Source organism: Staurois parvus, unplaced genomic scaffold (genome assembly GCF_062004578.1).
Source record: "Staurois parvus isolate SC_StPar_1 unplaced genomic scaffold, SC_StPar_1.0 ptg000312l, whole genome shotgun sequence".
NCBI lineage: Eukaryota > Metazoa > Chordata > Amphibia > Anura > Ranidae > Staurois > Staurois parvus.
The window spans coordinates 28,992-41,275 of record NW_028318108.1 but is presented as its reverse complement, the minus strand read 5'-3'; positions in this window follow the sequence as shown (position 1 = coordinate 41,275).

Sequence of the window (12,284 nt, the reverse complement as noted above, 5' to 3'; positions counted from 1 at the left end):
CTGTTGCATGACCGCGCAATTGTCATTCAAAGTGTGATAGCACTGAAAGCTGAAAATTGCCCTGGACAGGAAGGGGGTAAAAGTGTCCAGATTTGAAGTGATTAAAAGGCATTTAACAGAATTTTTTTACTACTTAACTATCTTAAACTAGGAAAAAGTGTTATTCCTGCCAAAACCTTTTTTCCAAAGAAGGTGGGATGCAGTCTGTGCCCACTGCAGGGGAGATTCCTCCTCCCTACATGTTCAAAGGAACAGGAAGTGAACAGAATCTCTCTAGGTAGGCATCAGCAAATAAAACCACTTTATTCATAGAAGGGGAAGTGTTAGAACCTCTGTGATTTTTTTTTCTTGCCTTTCATATAGTGTAAACGTTACCTGGGTATACACAGTCTTTTTTCAAGCAACCAGCTGGTTGAATGGGAAAAAAAACAAAAAACAAAAACAAAAATAACAACTTCCCAAATCCCAGCATCCACACAAGTGAGGGATACACACGTACTGAGATATGGGCAGTTCCTGCTGGATAGGAGGAATTTCAATACGCATATACCCTGCTTTACTCTCCTCATTTCCTATGTGGGTTAAGTGAAATTTCCTTGATAAATGTCAATAGAAACTCAACAGATGTCCTAACACTTCTACTTGCAAAAACAATAGAAAAAATGATTTTGTTTGAAGATTCACCGAAAATCTGTCTCATTTATTACTGTGCCGGAACCCACAGCCCACAGAGGATGCCAGTGAATAATGGAGATGTGGGCATGGAAGGATTGTGTACCATGTATTGCCTATAGCCAACACACAAGTATTTATACAGCAATAAATGAAAAATAAAAGCTTACTTACTACTGGCACAGATCAGAATAATCCCAGCAATAGAGCTGCAGAGAATACAGATCAACACGATGGTCTATGGAGCGATTCTGCGAACAGAAAGAACACAGCCAGGTCATAAAATAAAGACTAACAAAGCATTCCCATTCCACCAATACAAAAGCAGTTATTCGTACACATTCTTATAACCACTCAATGCCGTCATCTTTCTCATCATCTTAAAATATTTAGGTATGGTTACCTGCAAAAGACACCTGGCAATTAGACCCCTGATGTCTCCCCTGCCCTTCACTGAAGCCAATGAAGCGCAGATCGCGCAGTGCGAGTCTGAGGTTCAAAGGTGGAAAACTGGAACCCGGGAAACATAGTGGGAGGTGGTAGGGGAATTGGATGGTGCATTAACGGGGGCCCATGAAAGTGATCCATCAGCTGTACATCCACCAGATCGCTTCCACCTGAAATTCGACTTGTTAAAGATACATGCTACAGCACTTGGGAAACTGTGTAAAACCCTCTGCTGCTGCAGACATATGCCATACATCAGTGGAGGCAATAGGATTCAATAAAGTCCTAAAAGGCTACGTTCACCTTTCTGACCAGATTTCATATTACAACTATATTTAAGGTGTAACATAACACATGGTCACCTTCTCCAACCCCCCCATCCTGAAACTGCACCCCACATCACCGGAACCACAGAGTGCTTCTACATGCACAAAAAAAAACAAAGATACAAATATCCAGTGATTGTGTTTCCAAGTGCAATTAACACAATACTATGCACCTCACATTTTGGGGGCATGACCCCCTTTTCCAAGTCTTGAAAAAAGACATGAAAAAAGGGGGCCAACACTGTCCCAGAAACAGGCCTCGGCGATTCAACCGTGGCCTCCACCCTCTCTTCGACTAGCAGTGCCAGCTTTGTCCATAGCTGTGGCACATGCAGGGTCCCCGGCACCTTGAGCAAGCCGGCGCTGAGGACTGAACTGGTGTTCTGGTCCTCCCTCTGCCCCACTGGTGTCACACTTTGGATAGGACACTTCATGTGCCAGCATGGGTACCCCCAGACAAGTGTGGATGCATAAGGAGGCACAAGGCACGAGAGTTCCTCACAGAGATCTGAGATTTTGATATTGTATTATGTAATATGGTTCATTATTAAAGGATTCATTGCACTAGGGCACATGTGTGCTTTGTCTATTTTTTGTTTATGCTTCTACCTGAGGCTGTTTGAGTTTGATTTAGGTGCAGCTGTGTATGGCTCTGCTCACACAGCCATGTGACCAATTCACAGGGATCAGTGATTGGAAAGACTACAAGTCCCATCTGCCACAAGAGCAGAGGAACTCACAGATCTAATTAGAGCACTGTGTGGTGGTGTCACTATACTTGTAATCCATTGATATTTTCCTCCACTTCCAAAACAGTATGTGCATACCTCCAGAGAGACTGGGGGCTGGGGACGATGCAGGAGCCTATGCACTGCACCAGCAATAAACTGATTGTAACTGCCATGCTCTGCAGGCTTCAATGCACTTTATTCTGACTCAGATTGTTGTGATAGCAATTTATCCCTTGTGAGACCTCTCTGCCTAGCCTGTATAAACGGATATAATCACTGTGGGCAATCCTTATCAGATAGCTGAACTCACCAATACTGTGTTCATCCAGAAGTTGCTTTATTCTGTACATGTGAAACAGGATACAGCAGAATGAATGGTGTCCAGTATTATGCGGTCAAAAGATGATACTTTCTGTAGCGTACTATGCAGAATACATGTGTCCCTGTTACATGTGGTCTGTTAGCTGCCTCCATGACACAGGAAGTACTGTACTCAAGAAGAAGGGAGGAGCTTCATATGCAAAGGAACTGTGTCATAGATCTCAGGGAGGCAATATGAAAAACAAATGCATTACCAAATAAGGCCACTGGTGGCAGCATATAACTAACTATAGAAATATCCATAGGAAATGGTACAAAGAATAAACGATATGAATTCTCATGAACATTAACAGAAATATTAACTGTGTAACAGCATACACGTATTTGTTTATTTTACCATGGTTGCATTTATTCAATCTTTTCAACTATTCCTTTATAATCCATCATACTAAAACATATCCAGTCTTATCCTATGCGGTTATCAAAGAGCCACGATGATATAGAACTGATTTGACCATCGACAAGAGATTACAGCTGGCACTGTGCTTTACTGAATAAACTACTAAGGCTACCCAGTTCAACTTGTCAGCCAGCCCCAGTCTAACAATGGATTTTGCACAAGGAACATGGATAGGTATAACTTATCAAAGAGGGGGATAAGATAGCCAGTTCAACATGCCAGCCAGCCAACAACCGTCCATGTTCACTGCTGTAAAAGCCAGTTACTGGATTGGATTGCGATCTAGAGAACTGGAGGCCAAGTCAACACCTCAAACACCCTTTACCCCCCAACCATTTTTGCAGTGTGGCGGGGAGCATTCTCCTGCTGAAAGAGGCCACTGCCATCCAGGAACAGCGTTTCCATGAAGGGTTGGACTCCATCAGCAGCAATGCTTAGGTAGGTGGTCTGTAGAAAGTAACTTCCACATGAATGGCAGGAGCCAAGGCTTCCCAGCAGAACATTGCCCAAAGCACCACCCTGCCCCCACCGACTTACCTTCTTCTTATACTGCATCCCACAGCCATCTCCTCCCCAGGTAAGTGAGACACACCCAACCATCCACATGATGTAAGAAAACTAACGTGATTCTTCAGACCCGCCACCTTCTTCCATTACTCCGTGCTCCAATTCTGATGCTCATGTGATCATTGTAGGGGCTTTTGTCTGTGGAGCTGGGTCAGCATGAGCACCCTGACTAGTCTGCAGATATACAACCCCCATAGACAACAAACTGTGATGCCTATTTTTTCTGCTTTCAAAACTTCAACTTCAGAGACAACATGTTCACTTGCCGCCTAATATATCTCAGTCACTTTCAGATGTCATTGTAAGCAGATAATCAATGTTGTTCCCTTCACCTGTCAATGGTCATAATGTTCTGGCTGATCAGTGTCCTGTATACAGATCCCAGTATACAGGATTATATTATATACAGATCCCGATATTATTGTATAGAATATAAAACCCTGTCTGATATTCTGCAAATAGAGACGTCATGCCAGGTGTAACTGATCTCTCCGGGATAATGGCCTCCAATCGCACCCCCCCTCCAATCGCACACCCCCTTTTGATCGCATCCTGCCCTCCAATCATGCATCCCCTTCCGATCGCACAACCCCCTCCGATCGCATCCCCCCTGCGATTGCAGCTTGATTTCCTGGGAGCTATACCCACACTGATATCCTGCAGCACCACTATTGTTACTTCCTCTGGATAGGTAGGTAGATAGGCAGGTAGGCACCCTCACAACCTACAATACTCTCTCATAATCCCATGGAACAAGAGAAGAAAACATCCTCCATAGTGTAAAACCACTTTATTCCAATGAGATAGATAAGTCAAAAAATTTGCACTCACATTTAGTTGATAATATACAAGCCTTTACCCTAGGTACTGGGTGTATTGCATGAAAAGGTGTACCAAAATGGCACTACACTGGAAGTACGTCACCACGCTTTGCCGTCGACGCGTTGCGTCACGCTTCCACGTGACTTCTTCAGGACTGCGTGATTGGGACAACCACTGCCATACTAGCGTAGTCCGAACAGTAACTAGGCAACCCCACCGTCGGACTTTCAGTGAAAACAAGCCTGTTTTCCACAGACCCTATAGATCACAGGGCAGTACTTCTTAATGGCACTATATAGTATATATACCTTAACGGCTCCCAACATCATTATTGGACAGTATAAATTGGACATCCTCAAAAAACCTTTAATAATCTAAATAATTATAAATTTGATAAAAATACACTAGATAAAAAATTAAAAAAACTCACCCCCTAATCCTCAAAAAAAAACAGGTGATACCAACCCGATGCAATTAATATAAAAATTAGTATACAGAATTATATGTGTATAAACAATAAGTACATGTACTGTATATAAAAAATATTTTAATATACAAAACCCTTAATCAAATACTGTATACTAATAATCTCATATTGCCAATCCATAATATATGTGAATAAACCAAAATAAAATTACCTTTTATTAATATAATTAAAAATGCAAATAAACCCTTAAAAAACAGAGAAATAATGCTCATAATAGTGTATTAGCACAGGATTTTTTTTAGGCGGAGTGTAGACACTCTGTGCCTGAAGGAATGGAGTGAGGCTACCTCTCGGGGAAGCTCTGAAACTGCGGCAGGACAGGAATGTTGGTGGTGCATAGCTCTGAGGAAGTCTCGGCCTTCCTGTTGGGTTCACGAAGTTCAGGATTGATTGCACCTCCTCCCAGTTGGGTGCGGTCTGGTGGGATAACTGGGGTGTTGTGCACGGCCTGATAGGTGGAATGTGGGTGGGGTGTCCTCCTTCAGGGGGTGACCACAGTACCCTGAGGGTTGTCATTCCCCCTGTGGCTGCCATGGGCTCTATTCAGATGTTTTGGAATTGTAATTCTAAAAAAAACCTAATGTTTTATTTAACATCCAATTATTTATTGTAACACACTATTGTGAGCATTTTTCTATGTCAGTAAAACGGAGGACTGGTAGAATGAGGAGGGTGACAAAGGCAGTTCTCTGTGAACAAACTTCACTACAATTAAATCGCTTTAGACCTTTCAGACTGAAGGCATCTATGTGGAAGAGAGCTCTGCATTGATTAAAGAAGGGGAAATGTGTCGGGACATTACAGGTGAGCATTGCTGACCACTGCATCACCCACCATAAGATAACAGCAACAACCATGTCAAGTCTGTTCTCTGTTTTGTGAATGAAAAGGGTTGTTCTTATGTAGATCTTAGTAAACAAGTCTGGAGAGGAAGATGGCAGGTTCTAGGATGAGGCTTATTACAATCAGGCATCTAACACTAAGAATACGATGACTAGCATGGAGTAGGTTAGCGTAGTGTAGTTTAGTGTAGGTCCTGCCCTGAAAGAGTCTACCTTGTCGTGGTGGGCAGGCTTGTCATCTTTTGGTTACAAATGTCAAAACTGGAGAAAGAATGTATTGTCTCTGGCAGTTTCATTTTTGACCATGGGATTCAACTAAAAGACTCCTAAGATTTCATATAGGCAGACCAGAAAAAAGTGTGACCAGGGGTCTGACGAAGGGCGGCAAAAACAGCAAATCCCCAAAATTAAGCAAGTGCAGCACCACCCATAAATGAACATAATTAACAATGTGTCTCATTTATAAAATCATACAACAATAAAGTTCTGTGACTATTTGTAAAACTGTAGTAGTCTTGTAGTCCTCAGTGAACTACCACAGCACTGTTGAGCACTGTGATAGTTCGTTGTCTCTTCCCGTCAGTGTGTATCTGCTTGCCCGTACGGAGTAAAAGCACACATACACTGACAAGTCTGCAGAAGTCCTGCATAGCACCCGCGATCTGCTGATTGCAGGAGCAATGCTTTCTAATAAATGCACATTTTCTTACCTGCAAAAAGATGTACATGTATTATTTATTTATTTTTTTTAGAGGTGAACTTATTCTTTAAAACTAGCTATAAAATGGGACAGTTGCCATTTTTGTAAACGTAAGAAACAGGCACAACAATGTGTCACATAGAGGCATGGTGAGGGGTGCAGCAATGAGGCCACAGTGTACAAACTGCGGACACCCTGTCCTCAGTCCATACTGAGCTCCTGAGCCGCACAGTGCCATTGGTTGGTAAGATGCTGTTAGGTGTGCAGTAGGCAGTGCCTTAGCAAATAAATACGCATCCCTCACCCCATTCAGCTGATGATTGGAATGTTCCCCAGCCTACAATTGAATGTAAACAAAGGGTTGGGGTGCTGGGGATGCTGACTGATGTCATTGTTCAAAAAGTGCCATAGCCATATTTGGTTTATTACATCAGCCGGCATTCTTAGCCCCTTCATTTACAATCAGCTGTCACCTGGAGAATCTCCTGGTTGTTAGCTGAATGGAGCCAGAGATGCATCCTTGGTTGCTAGGATAGCAGCAGCCTCCAGCATTCTAGCAACCAGCAAGCCCTAAGGAGGAAGCGTAACATTCACAACAGCTTTGCAGCGCAAACATGGTCTGGCCTGTCTCTGTACACCAAATTGGAGGTGGTTTTAATTACCTCCTGATACGTTATCTACAAACTGTCAGTAATTCTTACATTTGAAAATTCCCAAAATAGGAACTACCCAAGTCTGTTGCATGTTTTGGAACTTTACGAGGCTTTCCTTAATTATGTGCAGATGTTTTAAAGGCAATCTGGATCTCCCCAATGTGCCTAACATTGATGTCAGTGGGAAAATAATTCATCATACATTGATGTCGGTTAAAATATAATGCCTGCTTGTATATGTGACTTACATCGATGTCACTGGGAATATAATGCTCTCAAGTTGCTGTAGATGGGAAAATAATTCCTGTTTCACTGGTGTCAGTGTGTTGCTACATAAGTGTACAGCCGGTGGGAAGGGGTTTATTTGGTGTGGATGGGAAACCTCACATTGGAAGGAAGACCACATGAAATCACCACACACTGACAGCACAGCAATGAAGAACTCCCTTTAACACGTGTGTGCGTGTGCGTGCGTGCGTGTATATAACAAGTTTACTGCTACTTTAAATTGGTAAAGATTGTAAAATAATGCCCTTTATACTGGTGTCAATGGGAAAACTATTCCCCACCAACATACCAGTGACAGTGTGCAAAAAAAAAAAAAATAATTACATTGGTGTCAGTGGGAAAATAATTCCCCTTATGTGAGCATCCCTTTGGTAATATTTTTCACATACATGGATGTCAGTGGAAAAATTGCCAGTAAGGCTACGTTCACACTAGCGTTGTGTGCAGGCGGAAGAGAGGCGTTTGGGAAGCGTTTTTACCGCTTCCCAAATGCCTCAGACAATTCTGCACATTGCAGCACATGGTGCTGTTCTAACAGGATCGTTAGCATCGAGGCAAAACAGACGCCTCTGGTCGAGTCAGGAGGCGTTGAAGCCTCCTATTCTAGTCTATGTTGCCGCTCCGCAAACGCCTGATTGGCGTTGCGGGGCGTTTGTGGAGCGGTCACACTATTCAAACTTCATTATAGGCGTTTGTGGGGCATTTTTAATGCTCGGCAAACGCCTAGCAACCGTTGCTAAACCGTGCATGAGGCATTTGCCGAGCGTTAAAAAATGCTCCGCAAACGCCGGACCAACGCTTGCCAAACGCTATATGGGCGTTTGGCAAGAGTTAGTAAAACAGTCAACTGTGAATGAGCCCTAAAATTGGAGTCAAAAATAATTTCCATTACACTGGTGTCATTAGGAAAATGATTTCTCTTTTCTTTTGTTAGTTCATCCTGGGACAAATCGGTTCAATCTCGGGACAAACTGATGCACCTGTCACCAAACACCAGGTTTTCTCTGGCCTGGTGGATCATCATTCAAGCTTTGGAGTTGGGAAAATCCTTCCTATTGATCTCTTAAAAGATCCTCACAATGGAAGCAAGTCATGGGTTAGATTCCCTATGAAATGGTTATTGCGATCTGTGTTCCCCCTGGGGAGATTCACCTTCTATGTCCTGGTAACAGTAAGTGACATATAATGAGGGATTTTGGTTGCAGGGATGGGACTGTGTTAGTGTTGGGGGGTGGTGAGGAGGCAGGGGTGTATCTGCCATGAGGCAAACAAGGCGTTTGTCTAGGGTGGCAGTTTACAGGGGGGCGGCACGCCCCCCAGGCAGAAGAGACACTGTGTGTCAGCAACAGTGCTGCCATGGGTGAGTGTACAGCCAAGCCGACACACAAGGAGGGTCACCTGGGCTAAGGGACCGGCTGCAGAGGAGAGCAGAGTGGTGGGCGGGTCCCTGGTGTGCGCTCGGAGCGCGTGAGGGCGGGGGCCCACTGTCAGTGTGCGCTGGGACGTGCAGGATGGCAGAAGGTGCCAGCGGAGGAGGAAAAAGAAAAGAACGAGGTCAGGGTGTAGGAGCCCCCCACTCTTTTGCAGCCGCCGCTGGAGATCCTGAGGGAGATGGGACACAAGCGTCCCTCCTGGAGTGATCCTGACACTGTCTGGAGGAGCCCCTGCTGGACAGGTAAGAGCTTGGAGGACTGGTGCTTCCCCACTCCTGTCCCCCGACACACAGCCCCCCACCTGTCCCACTTCCCTCCCCCGAACCATTGCCCCCTCTCCGTCACACTGCCCCCTGTCGCGCTGCCCCCTCCTGTCACCCTTTCCCACACCTGTTCCACTTCCCCCCTTCTGTCCCCCCACATTGTCCCACTACCCCCCATCTGTCCCGACTGCCCCTCACCTGTCCCTCTGTGCTCCTCCTGTCCCACTGCCCCTCACCTCTCCCTCTGTGCTCCTCCTGTCCCATGCCCCCTGTCACGCTGCCCCCCACCTGTCCCTCCGCGCTCCTCCTGTCCCACTGCCCTTCACCTGTCCCTCTGTGCTCCTCCTGTCCCATGCCCCCTGTCACGCTGTCCCCCACCTGTCCCTCTGCGCTCCTCCTTTCCCACTGCCCCCCACCTGTCCCTCCGCGCTCCTCCTGTCCCACTGCCCTTCACCTGTCCCTCTGCACTCCTCCTGTCCCATGCCCCCTGTCACGCTACCCCCCACCTGTCCCTCTGCACTCCTCCTGTCCCGCTGCCCCGATCCTGTCCCATGCCCCCTGTCATGCTGCCCCCCACCTGTCCCTCTGCGCTCCTCCTGTCCCACTGCCCCGATCCTGTCCCATGCCCCCTGTCACGCTGCCCCCCACCTGTCCCTCTGCGCTCCTCCTGTCCCACTGCCCCGATCCTGTCCCATGCCCCCTGTCACGCTGCCCCCCACCTGTCCCTCTGCGCTCCTCCTTTCCCACTGCCCCTTACCTGCCCCTCTGCGCTCCTCCTGTCCCGCTGCCCCGATCCTGTCCCACGCCCCCGTCATGCTGCCCCCCACCTGTCCCTCTGCGCTCTTCCTGTCCCACTACCCCTCACCTGTCCTTCTGCGCTCCTCCTGTCCCTCTGCGCTCCTCCTCCTGTCCCGATCCTGTCCCATGCCCCCATCATGCTGCCCACCACCTGTCCCTCTGCGCTCCTCCTGTCCCACTGCCACTCACCTGTCCCTCTGCGCTCCTCCTTTCCCACTGCCCCTTACCTGTCCCTCTGCGCTCCTCCTGTCCCGCTGCCCCGATCCTGTCCCATGCCCCCGTCATGCTGCCCCCCACCTGTCCCTCTGCGCTCCTCCTGTCCAACTACCCCTCACCTGTCCTTCTGCGCTCCTCTTGTCCCTCTGCGCTCCTCCTCCTGTCCCGATCCTGTCCCATGCCCCCCGTCACGCTGCCCACCACCTGTCCCTCTGTGCTCCTCCTGTCCCACTGCCCCTCACCTCTTCCTCTGCGCTCCTCCTGTCCCGCTGCCCCGATCCTGTCCCATGCCCCCCACCTGTCCCTCTGTGCTCCTCCTCCTGTCCCTCTGCCCCCACCTGTCTCCCCACCCATCACGCTGCCCCCCATCATGTTGCCCTCCCCCTGTCATGATGCCTCCCTCTTGTCCTGCTACCCTCCTACCTGTCTCGATGGCCTACTCCTGTCCTGATCTCCCCCTTCCTGCTGCCCCCCTCCTCTCCTGCTGCCTCCTTCCTGTCCTGCTGCCCCCCATCACGCTGACCCCCTCCTGTCCCACTACCTCCCCCTGCCATGTCACACTGCCCTCCATCATGCTCCTGTACTGAAGAGGTGGATCTTAAACAGCAAGGGGAGAGATAAATGTAGAAGGGGGGTGCTCAATTTTAGTCTTGTCTAGGGCAGCAAAAAAGTAAAATACACTACTGTGCGGAGGGTCGATGCTGGGACTGCAGGGATGGGTCAGTATGTGGGGATTGCAGGGATGGGTCAGTATGTGGAGATTGCAGGGATGGGTCAGTATGTGGGGATTGCAGGGATGGGTCAGTAAGTGGGGACTGCAGGGATGGGTCAGTATGTGGGGACCGCAGGGATGGGTCAGTATGTGGGGACCGCAGGGATGGGTCAGTATGTGGGGATCGCAGGGATGGGTCAGTATGTGGGGATCGCAGGGATGGGTCAGTATGTGGGGATCGCAGGGAAGGGTCAGTATGTGGGGATCGCAGGGAAGGGTCAGTATGTGGGGATCGCAGGGAAGGGTCAGTATGTGGGGATCGCAGGGAAGGCTCAGTATGTGGGGATCTCAGGGAATGGTCAGTATGTGGGGATCGCAGGGATGGGTCAGTACGTGGGCATTGCAGGGAAGGGTCGGTACGTGGGCATTGCAGGGATGGGTCGGTATGTGGGGATCGCAGGGATGGGTCAGTATGTGGGGATCGCAGGGATGGGTCAGTATGTGGGGATCGCAGGGATGGGTCAGTATGTGGTGGATGGGAGGGTGGGTCAGTATGTGGGGATTGCAGGGATGGGTCGGTATGTGGGGATTGCAGGGATGGGTCGGTATGTGGGGATTGCAGGGAAGGGTCAGTATGTGGGGATTGCAGGGATGGGTCAGTATGTGGGGATTGCAGGGATGGGTCAGTATGTGGGGATTGCAGGGAAGGGTCAGTATGTGGGGTTTGCAGGGAAGGGTCAGTATGTGGGGATTGCAGGGATGGGTCAGTATGTGGGGATTGCAGGGAAGGGTCAGTATGTGGGGATTGCAGGGATGGGTCAGTATGTGGGGATTGCAGGGATGGGTCAGTATGTGGTGGATGGGAGGATGGGTCAGTATGTGGGGATTGCAGGGATGGGTCGGTATGTGGGGATTGCAGGGATGGGTCGGTATGTGGGGATTGCAGGGATGGGTCAGTATGTGGGGATTGCAGGGATGGGTCGGTATGTGGTGGATGGGAGGATGGGTCAGTGTTGTCTGTGATGGATACTACCAGCACTGATCTCCTGCCACTTCCAGCTCATACATGGGTATGGGGAGCCCTCTCTGTATATGGGTGACACACCATTCCTTCCCCCAGTGAGGACCCCTATGCTCCCATCCTCACCCACCTACCTGTCTTCTGGATGAAGTACTGACAGCGCCTGCTGCTCACTGCACACATCATCTGATACTTCATGTCCGTCCCCTCGCCCTTCACTTGCCGACATCGTTCCACCACCTTTACGCATTTGGCGTCCATGTTGGCGGCTCACGGCTCTTCCACTATGAGCTGACGGTACTTCACATCCTATCAGATTGCCATTATGGGGGAGGGGCTCTGTAAGACATAAACAGTGAGTTGTATGAGGATCCGCCATCGTTAGCGCCCACCCAAGTAATCATGTGACAATCATGGTGTGGGGCGAAAGTCAGACATGATTGAAGAGCGATCTCCACCAATCTGATCTGACAATGTGTGCTGTGCTCATACAATCCTCCACAATTTGACCTTTCTATTACATCC